General features: G+C 47.8%; 1 pseudogene; it reads left to right on the top strand.

Annotated features, from left to right (window-relative positions):
* Positions 1-15899: 15899 nt before the first annotated feature.
* LOC147099038 (U2 spliceosomal RNA) lies at positions 15900-16065 on the top strand (annotated as a pseudogene).
* Positions 16066-17323: the final 1258 nt, after the last annotated feature.

Here is a 17323-nt window from a genome sequence, read left to right as displayed (position 1 = left end):
GATGCCGGCTGGATTTGGTCAAGCCCAACATCCGAAGGGACGTGGAGAACCGGCAGTTTCAGGGCATGAATGAAAGGCCAACTAGGGCCTTCCAGATAGGCCAACCGGTTTTGGCCCGGGACTACCGTACCGAGAAATGGCAGCCTGGAACTATCTGCACACGACTAGGACCACTGATGTATACCGTGGACATCGGAGAAAGCATAATAAGGCGCCATGCTGACCAAATCATCAAGTCATCCGAAAAGGGACAACCTACACCACCACGCTATACATCTAACGATGAAGTAGAGATACCCATATCTACCTCCGATCCGGTGATACTGGAACCCGATGAACCCGACACTGGCCTTCAAGCCGAATCAGCCTTGCCAGAAGAACCTACTACACCACCAGAAACTACTACACCCCCGAGGCGTTATCCGGACCGAGTCAGGAAGCCTCCTGAGAGACTAACTTATAATTAATTAATACAGCAATGTATATTATTTTGCATATAACATGTAATTAATAATTACTTAAAATATGATGTACTAGTTAGCTAGAAGGGGAGGAATTGTGGTGTATGTGCCTTTTAGAGCCCCAGGTGTGCGTAATGCCGGTAATTGCCACTTGGGCTATATAAGCCTGTGTATTGTGTATATCCTTTAGAAACCCCTCCAGACTTGCTTAGTAAATACCTATGAACCAACTCCTGTCTTCAGTGTCTTTATCTACACACGGACACTACACCTGGCAAGGCAAGTTAGGGAACAGGAGGAGAAAGTAAAAGAGGTAAAGGCAGCTTACAAGCTAGCGAGCGAACAGGGGTTTGAAGATACAGATCATGGCCCCTGCAAAGAGCAGATATTACCCTCTAGCACCCAGCAGCTTAGGGCTATGGTGAGCCATATCCCAAAGCTCTCCGATAAAGGGGACCCCTCGATTCACTTCAGGGAAGCAGAGCAGGCAGCCAGTGTCAACGACTGCGATGGCGCTGAGCAGGCCAAAATGCTGCTATTTCCCCTGGAGAGTAGGTTCCTCCAATCCCTCTCTGATGAGTGTAAGAAGGGGCAGTGCAGGTATGAGGAGCTCAGGGATGAAGATCTGAGCCACGGGAATGAATGAGGGAAATTCTTTCTCCCGTGTGGAGAAGACGGTGCAGCTCGCAGGGGAAACCCCGCAGGCTTTCGCGGACCGGTTATGGCTGGTGTACCGGAGTGCCTGTCCGGGGAAACCTAACTGGGCGTTCCTGAACGGGGATCCACTGGCCCATTGACTCCGCTGCCTGCTGGCAAACAGCTTGCCACAGGTCCGGGCCAAGGCGAAAGTCTGGTCCGACCCCAAGAATCCCCTGACCCCCGAACTTACGGTGATCAGACAGTTGACCCTAGCCTATAAGAATGGTAGGGGAACCGATGCACACCCACCCAAGGGGAAGGTGCATGAGGTAAAACCCAGACAGTGTAGGAAAGAGTGGCATCAGGAAGGGAATAACCCCCGCAGCACGAAGACGAATTGTTGCGGGTGTGGGAAGGATGGTCATTGGCGGGAGGAGTGCAAAAACCCTTGGACAGATAACAAGGGAAAGAATTCCACCGCCCCAGCCCAAAAGGCGGAGGCGGGAATCCCTCCCGCAACGGTCGAGTCATTCTTGAACACCATATTGTTCCTTATTGACTGGCCAGTTCCTTATTGACTGGCCACGGGAGAGTAGCAGCCGCTACCGGTGCTCTGACCCCATCAGCCCCATCCAACCCACAGCCCTGACTAGAGCCAGCGCAGCCTGTTTACCTGTTTACCTGTGTTCTCTCCGGTACAATGCCGGCTCTCTTCTCCCTTCCCGCGCCGCTCGACACCAAGGACGCCCATTACCACAACGGGGGCCAAACGCGGGAGAACGAGACCCGAATCGAAAACGCACAGGGCATACGGGGCCACGAACAGACGAGACGAGATGAGATGAGAAAAATGGTAAAACCGGTAAAGGCAGAGAAGGGCAGCGGAAAGACGCGTTGGGGGACAAACGGCCTAGTTATAAGCTGGCGTTTGATGCATGGACAGTGAAATCGAGACAAACGGCCTAGTTATAAGCTGGCTTTTGATGAATAAGTTGGCGTTCAAAGCATGGATAGCAAGGTCAATTAAGAATAAGTTGGCGTTTGAAGCTTGGGTAGAAAAATCTGTCGAACGGCAAAAACCACCAACCGAGCCCCAACCGCAACAAAACCGTTGGCGACCGAACTGCCCGAAGAAGAAGAAGACCCATCGCGACAAAGTACTCAACGAAGACGTTAGCGGAGGAAAAGGAGGGTGCTTCGCACAAACAACCCCATCGCCGCGCCCTGCGAGCACGTGACGACGACAAACCCCAAAGGACAACAAGAGTGAACCTCAAAGCCCACAACCAGTTATACCAACAGGTTTCAAATTGGTGAGCATGAATTCCTGGCCCCTCGTAGCTTAATCTAGTTAGGTATTGGGGGTGGGATTAGGATAAGGGGATTTTTAATGTGTTTGTTCCCTCGATGTGCCGTGTGTTCCCCATTCCCAAATAAGTGTAATTTTATATACCTGTAATTATATCAGTAATCCTCAGTAAGATTGTGTTTTATTGTGTCTTTAATAAAAATTGCGGTTTTCTTGAACCAAACCACTTGTCTACTCGATTTTCTATATCGCCGCCTGTACCTATGTCTGGTGTCTAGAACCCAGGGGTGTGGGAGCGATTCGAACCGCTCAGAGACAGTCAGGGGCAGAGCTGACTGGGCACACGCCACCCCCTACAGTGTCTCCAAGCTCTGTGCTCAAGTTCGGTCTGTTGGAGGACAGATTGCTGGACTGCTGGAACACCCTGCAAGCTCCTTTGGACACTGTAATTCACAGCCATGAAGGCAGCAGTCTGAGCTTCCAGTGCAGCACTCCGGCATTGGGCGACTGCTGCTCGTGGTGCAATGGAAGCCGTGAGATTGGCCATCAAACGCTGCATCATGTTGGGTCCACAAGTGTGCGAATGGAGTTAGCCACCATGTCCATGCTGGAGAGGATGGGCTCCAAGCTCTGTGCAAAGCCATGTGAAAAGTTGCTGCCGGGCTCCTCCATACTCCTTGACATTGATGGCAGTCTTTCTGGCCAGCCTGCCAATGCACCAAACGTTTTGTTGTGTATACTCATCAGCGACTTTCCATAGGCTGACCCATCAAAGTGCCTGAGCCACGAGCGAATTTGGCTAGGACAAATAAAATAAGAGAGTTAAATGCGTGGCTCAAAGACTGGTGTGGGAGAAATGGGTTTTGCTTCCTGGGACACTGGCACCAGTACTGGGGCAGGAGGGAGCTGTTCCATTGGGACGGGCTTCACTTGGCCAGTGCTGGGACTAGAGTCCTGGCGGATCATATAACTAGGGCTGTAGAGAGGGCTTTAAACTAACTAGTGGGGGGGAGGTTCCTAGAGAGCAAATAATAAAAATGACAACAGAGAAGGTCATAGACTTAGGTAGCAGTGGGGAAATTAAAAACCAGAGCATGTCAGGAAGGGGCAGAAGGCATGGAGTAAAAGGTAAAGTAATAAAAAGGGCAAAAGCAGGAACTAAGTGTCACAAAACACATTTGAAAGTTCTCTATCTGAATGCACGTAGCATTTATAACAAAATAGACGAGTTAATGGCACAAATAGCTACATATGGGTATGATCTTGTGGCCATTACAGAAACATGGCTGCAGGGTGACAATGCCTGGGAATTAAACATACCAGGTTATTTAACAATCAGGAAGGACAGGCAGGAAGGAAGGGGAGGTGGGGTGGCTATGTTAATAAAGGAAGGAATCACTGTAATACAGAGAAATGATATTGGGTCAAAAGATCAGGATAATGAAACAGTTTGGGTGGAGATAAGGAACAATAAGGGGAAAAAAACACTAGTGGGCGTAGTCTATAGGCCTCCGAACAGTTGCAACTCGGTTGGACGGAGTATCAATCAGGAAATAGTTGAGGCTTGTAATAAGGGAACATCTATAATTATGGGGGATTTTAACTATCATATTAATTGGACAAATCAAATTGGGCAGGGCTGCCTTGAGGATGAGTTCATTGAGTGTATTAGGGATGGGTTTCTTGAGCAGTATGTAACTGAACCGACCAGGGGGCAAGCAACCTTAGATCTGGTCCTGTGTAACGAGACAGGATTAATTAAAAATGTCCCAGTAAAGGATCCCCTTGGAATGAGTGACCATAACATGGTTGAATTCCATATTCAATTAGAGGGTGAGGAGGTTGGATCTCAAACAAGCGTGCTAAGCTTGAATAAAGGAGACTATGAAGGTATGAGAGCAGAATTGAGTAGAGTGGATTGGGAAAATAGATTAAAGGGTAAGACGATACATGATCAGTGGTGTACATTTAAGGATTTATTTTACAACTTCCAAAAAATATATATTCCACTGAGAAGAAAAGGGTGTAAAAGAAAAGACAGCCATCCGTGGCTAAGTAAAGAAATTAAGGATAGTATTCGACTAAAAACAAGGGCATATAAGGTAGCCAAATCTAGTGGGAGGATAGAGGATTGGGAAAACTTTAAAAGACAGCAAAAAATAACAAAAAGATTGATTAAGAAAGGGAAGATAGATTATGAAAGTAAATTAGCAAAAAATATAAAAACAGATAGTAAGAGTTTTTATAGTTATATAAAAAGAAAAAGGGTGGCTAAAGTAAATGTTGGTCCCTTAGAGGATGAGACTGGGAAATTAATGGTGGGAAATATGGAGATGGCAAAAACACTGAATGAATATTTTGTATCAGTCTTTACAGTAGAGGACACTAAGAATATCCCAACACTGGATAAACAGGGGGCTATAGGGGGGGAGGAGATAAACACGATCAAAATCACTAAGGAAGTGGTACTCGATAAAATAATGGGACTCAAGGTGGATAAATCACCTGGACCTGATGGCTTACATCCTAGGGTCTTGAGGGAAGTGGCGGTAGGGATTGTGGATGCATTGGTAATAATCTTCCAAAACTCCCTGGACTCAGCAATGATCCCGGCAGACTGGAAAACTGCTAATGTAATACCCTTATTTAAAAAGGGCAGTAGACAGAAGGCTGGAAACTATAGACCGGTTAGCCTAACATCTGTGGTAGGTAAAATTTTGGAGTCCATTATTAAGGAGACAGTAACAGGACATTTGGATAATCATAATTTAATAAGACAAAGTCAGCATGGTTTTATGAAGGGGAAGTCATGTTTGACAAATTTGCTGGAGTTCTTTGAGGAAGTAACATATAGGGTGGATAAAGGTAAACCAGTGGACGTAGTGTATTTAGACTTCCAAAAGGCATTTGACAAGGTGCCACACAAAAGATTATTGCTTAAGATAAAAAATCACAGGATCGGGGGTAATATTCTGGCATGGATAGAGGATTGGCTATCTAACAGAAGGCAGAGAGTTGGGATAAATGGTTCATTCTCAGACTGGCAATCAGTAGCCAGTGGTGTTCCGCAGGGGTCAGTGCTGGGTCCCCAACTCTTTACAATCTATATTAACGATTTGGAGGAGGGGACCGAGTGTAACATATCAAAGTTTGCAGATGATACTAAGATGGGAGGGAAAGTAGTGAGTGAGGAGGACATAAAAAACCTGCAAGGGGACATCGACAGGCTAAGTAAGTGGGCAGAGATTTGGCAGATGGAATACAATACTGGAAAGTGTGAGGTTATGCACTTTGGCAGGAAAAATCGTAGAGCAAGTTATTATCTTAATGGCAAGAAACTGGAAAGTATTGAAGTACAAAGGGATCTCGGGGTCCTGGTGCACGAAACTCAAAAGGTTAGTATGCAGGTGCAGCAAGTGATTAAGAAGGCCAATGGAATGTTGGCTTTCATTGCTAGGGGGATAGAATATAAAAATAGGGAGGTATTGCTTCAGTTGTACAAGGTATTGGTGAGACCGCACCTGGAATACTGCATACAGTTTTGGTGTCCATACTTAAGAAAAGACATACTTGCTCTCGAGTCAGTACAAAGAAGGTTCACTTGGTTAATCCCGGGGATGAGGGGATGGACATATGAGGAGAGGTTGAGTAGATTGGGACTCTATTCATTGGAGTTCAGAAGAATGAGAGGCGATCTTATTGAAACATATAAGATTGTGAAGGGGTTGGATCGGGTGAATGCGGGGAGGATGTTCCCGATGATGGGTGAAACTAGAACTAGGGGGCATAGTCTTAGAATAAGGGGCTGCTCTTTCAAAACTGAGATGAGGAGGAACTACTTCACTCAGAGGGTGGTAGGTCCATGGAATATGCTGCCCCAAAAAGCTGTCGAAGCTACATCATTACATAAATTTAAAACAGAAATAGACAGTTTCCTAGAAGAAAAGGGAATTAAGGGTTACGGGGAGCGGGCAGGAATTTGGACATGAGTCTAGGTTCGGATCGGTCATGGCCCTGTGGGTAGCGGAGCGGGCCCAGGGGCCGTGTAGCCTGATCCTGCTCCTGTTTCGTGTGTCTAATTCTGTTAGATTCAGGAGATAGTCCTGTGATCGTGGATTGGCGTTCACAATCAGATCAGCCATGATCTTATTGAATGGCGGAGCAGGCTCGAGGGGCCGATTGGCCTACTCCTGCTCCTATTTCTTATGTTCTTATGTTCTCATCTGCGTCCTCTGCAGTGGAACCCGTGCGCCAATGTTCCCCATCATTTTTTTGGACTGCACAGCCCCTTTAATGGGCTGAGCGGCCCATTCAAATGCCGCGCAGCTTAAAGGGAGCATTGCCGTGTGTGACCTCTCCCTCCAGCGAGCTGGTCCCTGTGCTATCCTTCATTTGTTCTAACCACATATACTCCAGTAGCTTCTCCTCCACGGGGGTTAGAATATGGAGGCGCGCCTGTCTCCCTCCGGTTAACTCCTGCTGCCTCTGGTTGTCCATCACCTTATCCCGCGAGAGAGAAGGAAGTGTGCCAGTGAGTGAAAGAAAGAAAGACTTGCATTTATATACATCCCAAAGCACTTTACAGCCAATGAAGAACTTTTGAACTGTACTCACTGTTTAATGTAGGAAACACGGCAGCCAAATTGTGCACAGCAAGCTCACACAAACAGCAATGTGATAATAACCAGGTAATCTGTTTTATTGATGTTGATTGAGGGATAAATATTGATTAGGACACTGGGGATAACTCAGCTACACTTTTTCAAAATAGTGCCATAGGACTATGGCCACCTGAGAGGGCAGACGGGGCCTCGATTTAACATCTCCTCCGAAAGTTAGCATCTCGGAGTGTCAGCCTAGATTTTTGTGCTCTAGTCTCTGGAGTGGGACTTGAACCCACAACTTTCTGACTCAGAGGCGAGAGTGCTGCCCACTGAGCCACGGCTGACATGACTGGTCGCTTGGGGAGCGCTATTTCCGGTGGGCCAAACTTTATTCTTTGCACCCGTCCGGCGCCTGCTGAAAGTTTCCGATGCTTTATTGCTGTGAAAGGTCCAAGCCCTCCACTCTCTGAGAGTGTTTGAGACTGCAATGGCAGTTGCGCAGGTCACCTGGCAACACAGAACTGAGCAGAAGTATGTTGTGCATCATCAATGGCCCTTCCCTTTAAGCGAGGGAAGCAGCCTGCGATGCCGGTATCTGTTCACTCCGCATTGTTCAGCGCTCTGTCACTCCCGCCCCGCTCTCGGACATTAGCGCCCTAGGAGAAGGGGTTTACGCTTGATTTAGCGCTCCACTTCCCTCTTGGAACGCTAAGGCTGAATTACGCGGCAGGAGAGAATCATTAGCGCCTGGCGCCACTTCTACTACTTTTCAAAAGTTAGCGCCCCAACTGTGGCGATATTGAATTTCTAGCCCCTTGTCTCTAATCGGAGCAGAGAATCAATCTGACAAAAATATTATTTTTGCATCTTTTACGGCCATGGGTCTCAACCGTTTTTGGTTGACGGACCATTTTACAAATCGATTAATAATCTCAGACCCCCTAATTTTTTGCAGTCATAGAATGATACCGCACAGGAGGTGTTCATTCAGCCCATCGTGCCTATGCCGGCTCTTTGAAAGCGCTATCCAATTAGTCCCACTCCCCTGCTCTTTCCCCATTGCTCTGCAAATTCTGGGGGTGAGTCAATCAGTGCCACCTCCTCCCTCTTCAGTCAGAACTGGCTTTTTAGAAGCTGCACTCTAATGTCCATGCACACCTGCACATTACTCCTATTTTACACCAGTATATGCAGATCATAGAAACATAGAAGATAGGAGCAGGAGTAGGCCATTCGGCCCCTCGAGCCTGCTCCGCCATTTAATGCGATCATGGCTGATCATCCAAATTCAGTACCCCGTCGCTGCTTTCTCCCCATATCCCTTGATCCCTTTAGCCTTAAGAAATATATCTAACTCCTTCTTGAATATATTTAATGAATTGGCCTCCACCGCCCTCTGTGGTAGAGAATTCCACAGGTTCACCATTCTCTGGGTGAAGAAATCCCTCCTCATCTCAGTCCTAAATGGCTTACCCCTTATCCTTAGACTGTGACCCCTGGTTCTGGACTCCCCTGCCATTGGGACAGCCTTCCTGCATCTAGTCTGTCTAGTCCTGTTAGAATTTTATAAGTTTCAATGAGATCCCCTCTCATTCTTCTAAACTCTAGCGAATATAAGCCTAATCAACCCAATCTCTCTACATACATCATTCCTGCCATCCCAGGTATCAGCCTGGTGAATCTTCGCTGCACTCCCTCTATGGCAAGAACATTCTTCCTCAGATAAGGCGACCAAAACTGCACACAATACTCAAGGTGTGGTCTCACCAAGGCCCTGTACAACTGCAGCAAGACATCCTTGCTCCTGTACTCGAATCCTCTCACTATGAAGGCCAGCATACCATTTGCCTTCTTAACTGCCTGCATGCTTACCTTCAGCGACTGGTGCACAAGGACACCCAGGTCTCGTTGCAATTCCCCTTTTTCCAATCTATTGCCGTTCAGATAATAATCTGCCTTCCTGTTTTTCCCACCAAAGTGAATAACCTCACATTTATCCACATTATACTGCATCTGCCATGCATCTGCCCAATCGCCCAACCTGTCCAAATCATACTGGAGTTTCTCTGCATCCTCCTCACAGCACACACGCCCACCCAGCTTTGTGTCGTCTGCAAACTTGGAGATATTACATCTAGCTCCCTCTTCTAGATCATTAATATATATTGTGAAGAACTGGGGTCCTAGCACCGATCCCTGCGGTACCCCACTAATCACTACCTTCTACTTGGAAAAAGACCCGTTTATTCCAACTCTTTGCTTCCTGTCTGCCAACCAGTTTTCTATGGGGATTGGGTGGGAAAGTGGAGTTGAGGTCGATGATCAGCCATGATCTTATTGAATGGCGGAGCAGGCTCGAGGGGTCGTATGGCCTACTCCTGCTCTTCTTTCTTTCTTTCTTTCTTTCTTTCTTTCTTTCTTCCTTCCTTCCTCCCTCCCTCCCTCCCTCCCTCCCGAAGCTTGCCGCGTTTTCCATTACAAACACTCACCGCGCTCCCAAACAATTAGTCGTGTGAAACATTCAGATGCAGGACAAGGTGCCATATGAATGAGTTTTTCTTCCTTTGTTAATAAAATAATTGTGGTAGTTTTTTAGACTACAAAGACAATTCACTTCCCCTTGGGTTACAGAGCTGCGACAGATTCTTCAACAGTACTCTTTGACTTGGACAACACAAGAGAGGATATTGGACATGGGGTTAAGAGACAGTATTGCAGTTAAGAGAGGCACATGACATCCAACTATGAAAGTGGTTTAATCATCACCCGAGTCTTGAAATTAGATTACTGCCCTTAATCCTGTACAAAAATTTTCTTTTTAAATACTAGAATCATAGCAATAGAAATTTACGGCACAGAAGGAGGCTATTCGGCCCATTGCATCAGCGCCAGCCGAAAGAGCTATCCAGTCTAATCCCTCTTGGTCCATAGCCCTGTAGGTTACAGCACTTCAAGTGCATATCCAAGTACTTTTTAAATGTGATGAGGGTTTCTGCCTCTACCACCCTTTTAGGCAGTGAGTTCCAGACCCCCACCACCCTCTGGGTGAAAAAAGTTCTCCTCAATACCTCTCTAATCCTTCTACCAATTGCTTTAAATCTATGCCCCCTGGCTATTGACTTCTCTGCTAATGTTCACTAGATTGATTCCTGGGATGGGAGGGCTGTCCTATGATGAGAGATTGTGTAGAATGGGCCGATACTCTCTGGAGTTTAGAAGAATGAGAGGTGATCTCATTGAAACATACAAGATCCTGAAGGGGATTGACAGGGTAGATGCTGAGAGGTTGTTTCCCCTGGCTGGAGTGTCTAGAACTAGGGGGCATCGTCTCAGGATAAGGGGTCGGCCATTTAAGACCAAGATGAGGAGGAATTTCTTCACTCAGAGGGTTGTGAATCTTCAGAATTCTCTGCCCCAGAAGGCTGTGAATGCTGAGTCTTTGAGTATATTCAAGACTGAGATCGATAGATTTTTGGACTCTAGGGGAATCAAGGGATATGGAGAGCGGGCGGGAAAGTGGAGTTGAGGTCGATGATCAGCCATGATCTTACTGAATGGCGGAGCAGGCTCGAGGGGCCGTATGATCTACTCCTGCTCTTATTTCTTATGTTCTTATTACCCCAACCCCATGAGCCCTAATCTTGTGTAATGACCTTTTATGTGGCACCTTATCGAATGCCTTTTGGAAATCCAATCCAAATATACTACATGCACTGGTTCCCCTTTATCTACCCTGCTAGTTACATCCTCAAAAAACTCTAATAAATTTGTCAAACACAATTTCCCTTTCAGAAAACCATGTTGACTCTGCCCAATCATGTTAGGATTTTCTAAGTGCCCTGATACCACTTCCTTAACAATGGATTCGGGCATTTTCCCTATGACTCATGTCAGGCCATTGCCCACCCCAAATTGCCCTTGAGAAGGTGGTGGTGAGCTGTCTTCTTGAACCGCTGCAGTCCGCGTGGTAAAGGTGCTCCCACAGTGCTGTTAGAGAGTGAGTTCCAGGATTTTGACCCAGCGACTATGAAGGAACGGTGATATATTTCCAAGTGAGGATGGTGTGTGACTTGGAGGGGAACTTGGAGGTGGTGGTGTTCCCATGCGCCTGCTGCCCTTGTCCTTCTAGGTGGTAGAGGTCGCGGGTTTTGGAGGTGCTGTCGAAGAAGCCTTGGCGAGTTGCTGCAGTGCATCTTGTAGATGGTACACACTGCAGCCACGGTGCGCCGGTGGTGGAGGGAGTGAATGTTTAAGGTGGTGGCTGGGGTGCCAATCAAGCGGCTGCTTTGTCCTGGATGGTGTTGAGCGTCTTGAGTGTTGTTGGAGCTGCACTCATCCAGGCAAGTGGAGTGTGTTCCATCATACTCCTGACTTGTGCCTTGTAGATGGTGGAAAGGCTTTGGGGAGTCAGAAGGTGAGACACTCATCACAGAATATCCAGCCTCTGACCTGTTCTTGTAGCCACAGTAATTATGTGGCTGGTCCAGTTATGTTTCTGGTCAATGGTGAACCCCCCAGGATATTGATGTTTGGCGATTCAGCGATGGTAATGCCGTTGAATGTCAAGGGGCGGTGATTAGACACTCTCTTGTTGGAGATAGTCATTGCCTGTGTCGCGCGAATGTTACTTGCCACTTTATCAGCCCAAGCCTGAATGTTGTCCAGGTCTTTCTGCATGCAGGCACAGACTGCTTCATTATCTGAGGAGTTGCGTATGGAACTGAACACTGTGTAATCAGCAGCGAACATCCCCACTTCTGACCTTATGATGCAGGGAAGGTCATTGATGAAGCAGCTGAAGATGGTTGGGCCTAGGACTCTGCCCTGAGGAACTCCTGCAGCGATGTCCTGGGGCTGAGATGATTGGCCTCCAACCACCACAATCATCTTCTTTGGTGCTAGGTATGACTCCAGCCAGTGGAGAGTCTTTCCCCTGATTTCCATTGACTTCTATTTCACTAGGGCTCCTTGATGCCACACTCGGTCAAATGCTGCCTTGATGTCAAGGTCAGTCACTCTCACCTCACCTCTGGAATTCAGCTTTTTTGTCAATGTTTGGACCAAGGCTGTAATCAAGTCTGGAGCTGAGTGGTCCTGGCGGAACCCAAACTGAGTTGTTTAGCATGTATTTAGTCCTGTGTTGCAGCTTCCCCAAGTTGGCACCTCATTTTTAGGTATGCCTGGTGCTGCTCCTAGCATGCTCTTCTACATTCCTCATTGACCCGGGGTTGGTCGCCTGGCTTGATGTTAATGGTAGAGTGAGGGATATGCCGGGCCATGAGATTACAGATTGTGGTGGAATACAATTCTGCTGCTGCTGATGGCCCACAGCGCCCCATGGATGCCCATTTTGAGCTGCTAGATCTTTTCTGAATCTATCCCATTTAGCACCGTGGTAGTGCCACACAACACGATTGAGGGTGTCCTCTGTGTGAAGACGGGACTTCGTCTCCACAAGGACTGTGCAGTGGTCACTGTTACCAATACTTGGTCAATACCAGACCGATCCGTCCGTTCCAGGATAGACTTCCTGTTTGTGTACCAGATAGTCACAGACAGATTCACCAACGTCACACCAATGTTCAGAGGCATAGCGTACAAAAGCAAGGAAGTTATGATGAATCTGTATAAAACACTGGTTCGGCCTCAACTGGAGTATTATGTCCAATTCTGGGCACTGAACTTTAGGAAGGATGCGAAGGCCTTAGAGAGGGTGCAGAAAAGATTTACAAGAATGGTTCCAGGGATGAGGGACTTCAGTTACGTGGATAGACAGGAGAAGCTGGGGTTGTTCTCCTTAGAGCAGAGAAGGTTGAGAGGAGATTTGATCGAGGTGTTCAAAATCATGAGGGGTCTAGACAGAGTAGATAGAGAGAAACTGTTCCCATTGGCGGAAGGGTCGAGAACCAGAGGACACAGACTTAAGGTGATTGGCAGAAGAACCAAAGGCGACATGAGGAAAAACTTTTTTACGCAGCAAGTGGTTAGGATCTGAAATGCACTGCCTGAAAGGGTGGTGGAGGCAGATTCAATCGTGGCTTTCAAAAGAGAATTGGATAAGTAGCTGAAAGAAAAACATTTGCAGGGCTGCGGAGAAAGGGCAGGGGAGTGGGACTAGCTGAAATGTTCTTGCAGGAAGCTGGCACGGGCTCGACGGCCCGAATGGCCTCCTTCTGTGCTGTAAATATTCTATGATTCTATGATTCTCTGACCAATGCCTCCTACTGGCTGACTCTCACCCACAGGAAGACCATAAGGTTGCCAGTGGGATATAGAAGCTGAACTTGAACCTGCTGACCCCAGAAAACATTGAGGAACGCAAAAGGGATTACAAAGGTTGGAGAACCGTGAAACCCCTCTTTGATTCCCCGGCGCACTGGTGGGAAACGATCAAGGTGAACATCAAGAGGTTCTTCATCCTCAGGTGTTCAGAAGGTGAGAGAGAGACAGAGGGAAATGTCCCGACTCCAGAAAAGCATGCAGAATCTGCTCCTGCTGCAGTCGATGGGGTCGATGTCGGGGAGGTGAAGGGCCAGCAAGCCTCGCTCTTTGCCTCACTGTCCTCCAAGATCATCTTCCGCTCCAGAGTCCGCTCCGGGGAGCAGGACGAGACGTGCTCGCGTTTCTTCTTCCAAAAGGTACACAGAGGGAGCTCTGTGATCGACAGCCTGAAGGAAGAAGACGGCTCGGTGTCGTCCTCACAGCCTGACATACTAAGGATTAGCAAATCCTTTTATGCCGGGCTGTACGATGTGAAGCCCACAGACAGCACAGCCTCTCAATCCTTCCTGTCCTTCATTTTGGAGGTGCTAGATGACAGTAAGTGGGAGAGTCTGGATCACCCGCTGTCTCTGGACAAACTGACAAAGGCTGTCCGGTCCTTCAAGACAAGTAAAACTCACGGAAGCAATGGTTTACTGGTCGAGCTGTATTCGACTCTGTAGGACTGAATTGGCCAAGACCTGCTGGAAGTGTACGGGGATATGCTTCTGGCCGTCAGCATGTCAGAACCCATGAGAAAAGCCATCATCCCCCTCATTTACAAGCAGAAGGGGGAGAGGGAAGAGATCAGAAATTGGTGGCCCATTTCGCTGCTTAACGTTGACGACAAGATTCTGTCCACGGTCATTGCCAATCGGGTCAAGTCTGCTCTGCAGCTGGTGATCCACCCGGATCAGACTTGTGCTGTACCTGGCAGGATGATTCTGATGGCCTCGCGCTACTCAGAGATACGATCGCCTACGTACGGGATAGGAGGGTAGACACCTGCTTAACCAGGAGAAGGCCTTTGATTGAATATCGCACACGTACATGATGGACGTGCTCTCCAAAATGTAGTTTGGGGAAGGAATCTGCAATTGGATTCAACTGCTCTACACTGACATCAGTAGCGCAGTTTTAATCAACAGGTGGGAATTGGAAAGCTTTCCGATCAAATCTGGAGTCAGGCAAGGCTATCTTGTTCATGTGTTGCATTGATCCTTTTGCCGAGTCCATCGGAAAGGCTACAGGCATAAGAGGGGTGATGATCACAGGCAGTGGAGGCGGTCAGGTCAAAGCCTCCCTGTACATGGACGACATCGCCATCTTCTGCTCGGATCCGCTGTCGGTCCGCAGGTTGATGAGCATCTGTGACCAGGTCGAACTAGCCTTGGGGGGGGGGGGATCCCAAAGTTAATTGCAGCAAAAGCGAGGCCATGTTCTTTGGGACCAATCCTTTGTCCGCCTGCACTGTCAGGTCAGATTACCTGAAGGTGATGGGAATATGGTTCAGAAGGGCCCAGGTGTGCACCAAAACCTGGGAGGAGCGTATAGCTAAAGTTTAGCAGAAACTGGGAATATGGGGTCGACGCTCCCTCTCGATCGTGGATAAGAACCTGGTCATCAGATGTGAGGTGCTCTCGGTGCAGCTGAATGTGGCACAGGTCTGGCCCATACCCCGCCCCTGTCCCAGCCCCAAGACAGTCACCCGAGTCATCTTTCTCTTTATCTAGAGATCGAAAATTGATCGTGTGCACAGGGACACGATGTACAAATCTCCAGTTAAAGGCGGGGGGAAATGTATCCAATATCTTCCTCATCCTGATGGCCACCTTTGTGTCCAGTTGCATCAAGCTGTGCACAGATTCTAGGGGCTGGATTTTGATACTGGAGATGGTGGATCCTGTCGGATAGTTCCCCGAGCAGACTCTCGAAGTCATTTGGCAGAACTTTCAAACAAGCACCAAGACGTAGCTTGGCTGGTGGTGAGAAGGGCTCTTCCTGTCAGATCCTTCCCTTCATGCACACCCGGGGTCTCAGCGCCACCGCACGCTATCCTCGAAGCGGCTGCGATGGGGCCAAGACCGTCATCCGTCTCCTTCTGGAATGTATGTTTGCAAAGAAGGTCTGGAAAGAGATGCAGTGGTCTTTGTCGAGGTTCATCCCGAGCAGCTCGGTAACACAGGACTCTGTGCTCTACGGACTGTTCCCAGGGACGCACACCGAGACAAACATCAACTGCTGCTGGAAGATCATCAACTCGGTGAAAGACGCCCTTTGGTCTGCCCGAAACTTGCTGGTCTTCCAGAGCAAGGAGTTGTCCACGACCGAGTGTTGCAGACTGGCACATTCCAAGGTCCAGGACTACATGCTGAGGGACGCACTAAAGGTTGGTGCCGCCGCCGCAAAGGCCCAATGGGGAAAGGCCACAGTGTAGAGCCCTCCGACCATTGTACACCGAGGGGCTGGAACCAGTGTAAAGCCCCCTCGGTCTAAACGTATAAGGAAAATGCTTTTATGCAATGTATTCCAGATGTAAATGTAAAAACCTGTATGAGCTGTATTTTACTAGCTGAACTGTGATACCTGGATTGAGCTGTATGTACCTTTGCAAATTTTATGAAAATATATTTTTGAAATTAAAAAAAATCTGTTCTTATCTGATACGTCCCCTATCCGTGGTCGGTATATTAAATTGATTTTTGGAACAGGGAGATGGAATAGGGGTTTGTTCTCTCCACTTCACACATCGACCCGGTATTGCAGTTCATCTGGGAACGGTGGACTTCACTTTGGGGAGATTTAAAAAATGATAAACAGATTTATGGATTGCATATATTGATGTATCAGCTGCTTGCTCAATGATATTTGTTTCTCCTGGGCTGGTTGAGTACCACTCTCCTTCTACCTGTTCCCCCTGGCACAGACCTCTCTTGCAGTTCTACCCTTGACCGATAGGTGTCAGTCTCATCTCACTTGACGGCAAAGATCTTATTTTGCCCGAATTTCTCCACAGACGACCCGTGCCCACTCCCACCCCTTGCACTTCACAGGGACACTCTCAGACTGCTCCAGCAAATTTGTGCTGGTTTGGTCGAGCCGTTGGACCGATGCTGGCTTTTCTTGCTCCTCGTCTTTGGCAGACGAGCTGACGTTATCTCTGGAGAACCCCATTCACCTTTTGCAGCTGGGTCGCCCTCAACCCAGGGGTAGTGATCGTGGTCGACAGATATTTCTGTGCCCTTTGAGGAAAGGAGCAGGTCCCTGAATCTGTGGAGCCCGTTGTGATTGACAGCTCAGTGATCAGAGACATCATCTCACAGACTTAAGGTGGTAATTCTGAGAAGCTTAGTGAGAAAGTAAACTGTGTTTGTAACACGCAGTCAATAGCCATAATGTTGCTCTGCGCTCAGGCTGAGAAAAGGCCATTGGGCTCACATGTGCTCACCCCACGTTAATGGACTCCCCTCCACAGCCAATCCATGAAACATCTGTCAAGAATTCCTCTCTTGACTGCTCAATGGCGATCGGTCAAACGTCAGGAGGCCATAAGTGCATGGTTATTACGCAAAATCTTACATTCCTTCTGACTTGATCTTACACTTTTCCAAAATGCATCCATCGCCTTCTTGAAGGACTGCATGAAGTCAGTCCTCACAGCTACCTCTCCATCACCATGAAGGAACTCCCAACATCAAATATGACAAATTTATTCATGAAATATTTGTGCTTCATGCGTGGTATACTGTTGTCTGGTAACTAGCAGGGTAGATAAGGAGGAACCAGTGGATGTAGTATATTTGGATTTTCAGAAGGCATTTGATAATGTGCCACACAGGAGGTTGTTACACAAGATTAGGGCTCATGGGATTGGGGGTAATATATCAGCATGGATTAAGGATTGGTTAGCGGACAGAAAACAATAGGAATAAACGGGTAATTTTCGGGATGGCAGAGTGTAACTAGTGGAGTGCCATTAGGATCAGTGCTTGGCCCTCAGCTACTTACAATCTATATTAATGACTTAGATGAGGGAACCGAGTGTAATG

Source organism: Somniosus microcephalus, chromosome 28 (assembly GCF_052327205.1).
Source record: "Somniosus microcephalus isolate GS21.2 chromosome 28, FLI_Smic_1.0, whole genome shotgun sequence".
Classification (NCBI taxonomy): domain Eukaryota; kingdom Metazoa; phylum Chordata; class Chondrichthyes; order Squaliformes; family Somniosidae; genus Somniosus; species Somniosus microcephalus.
The sequence above is the reverse complement of the archived record's forward strand: the minus strand, read 5'-3'. Positions and strand labels throughout refer to the sequence as shown.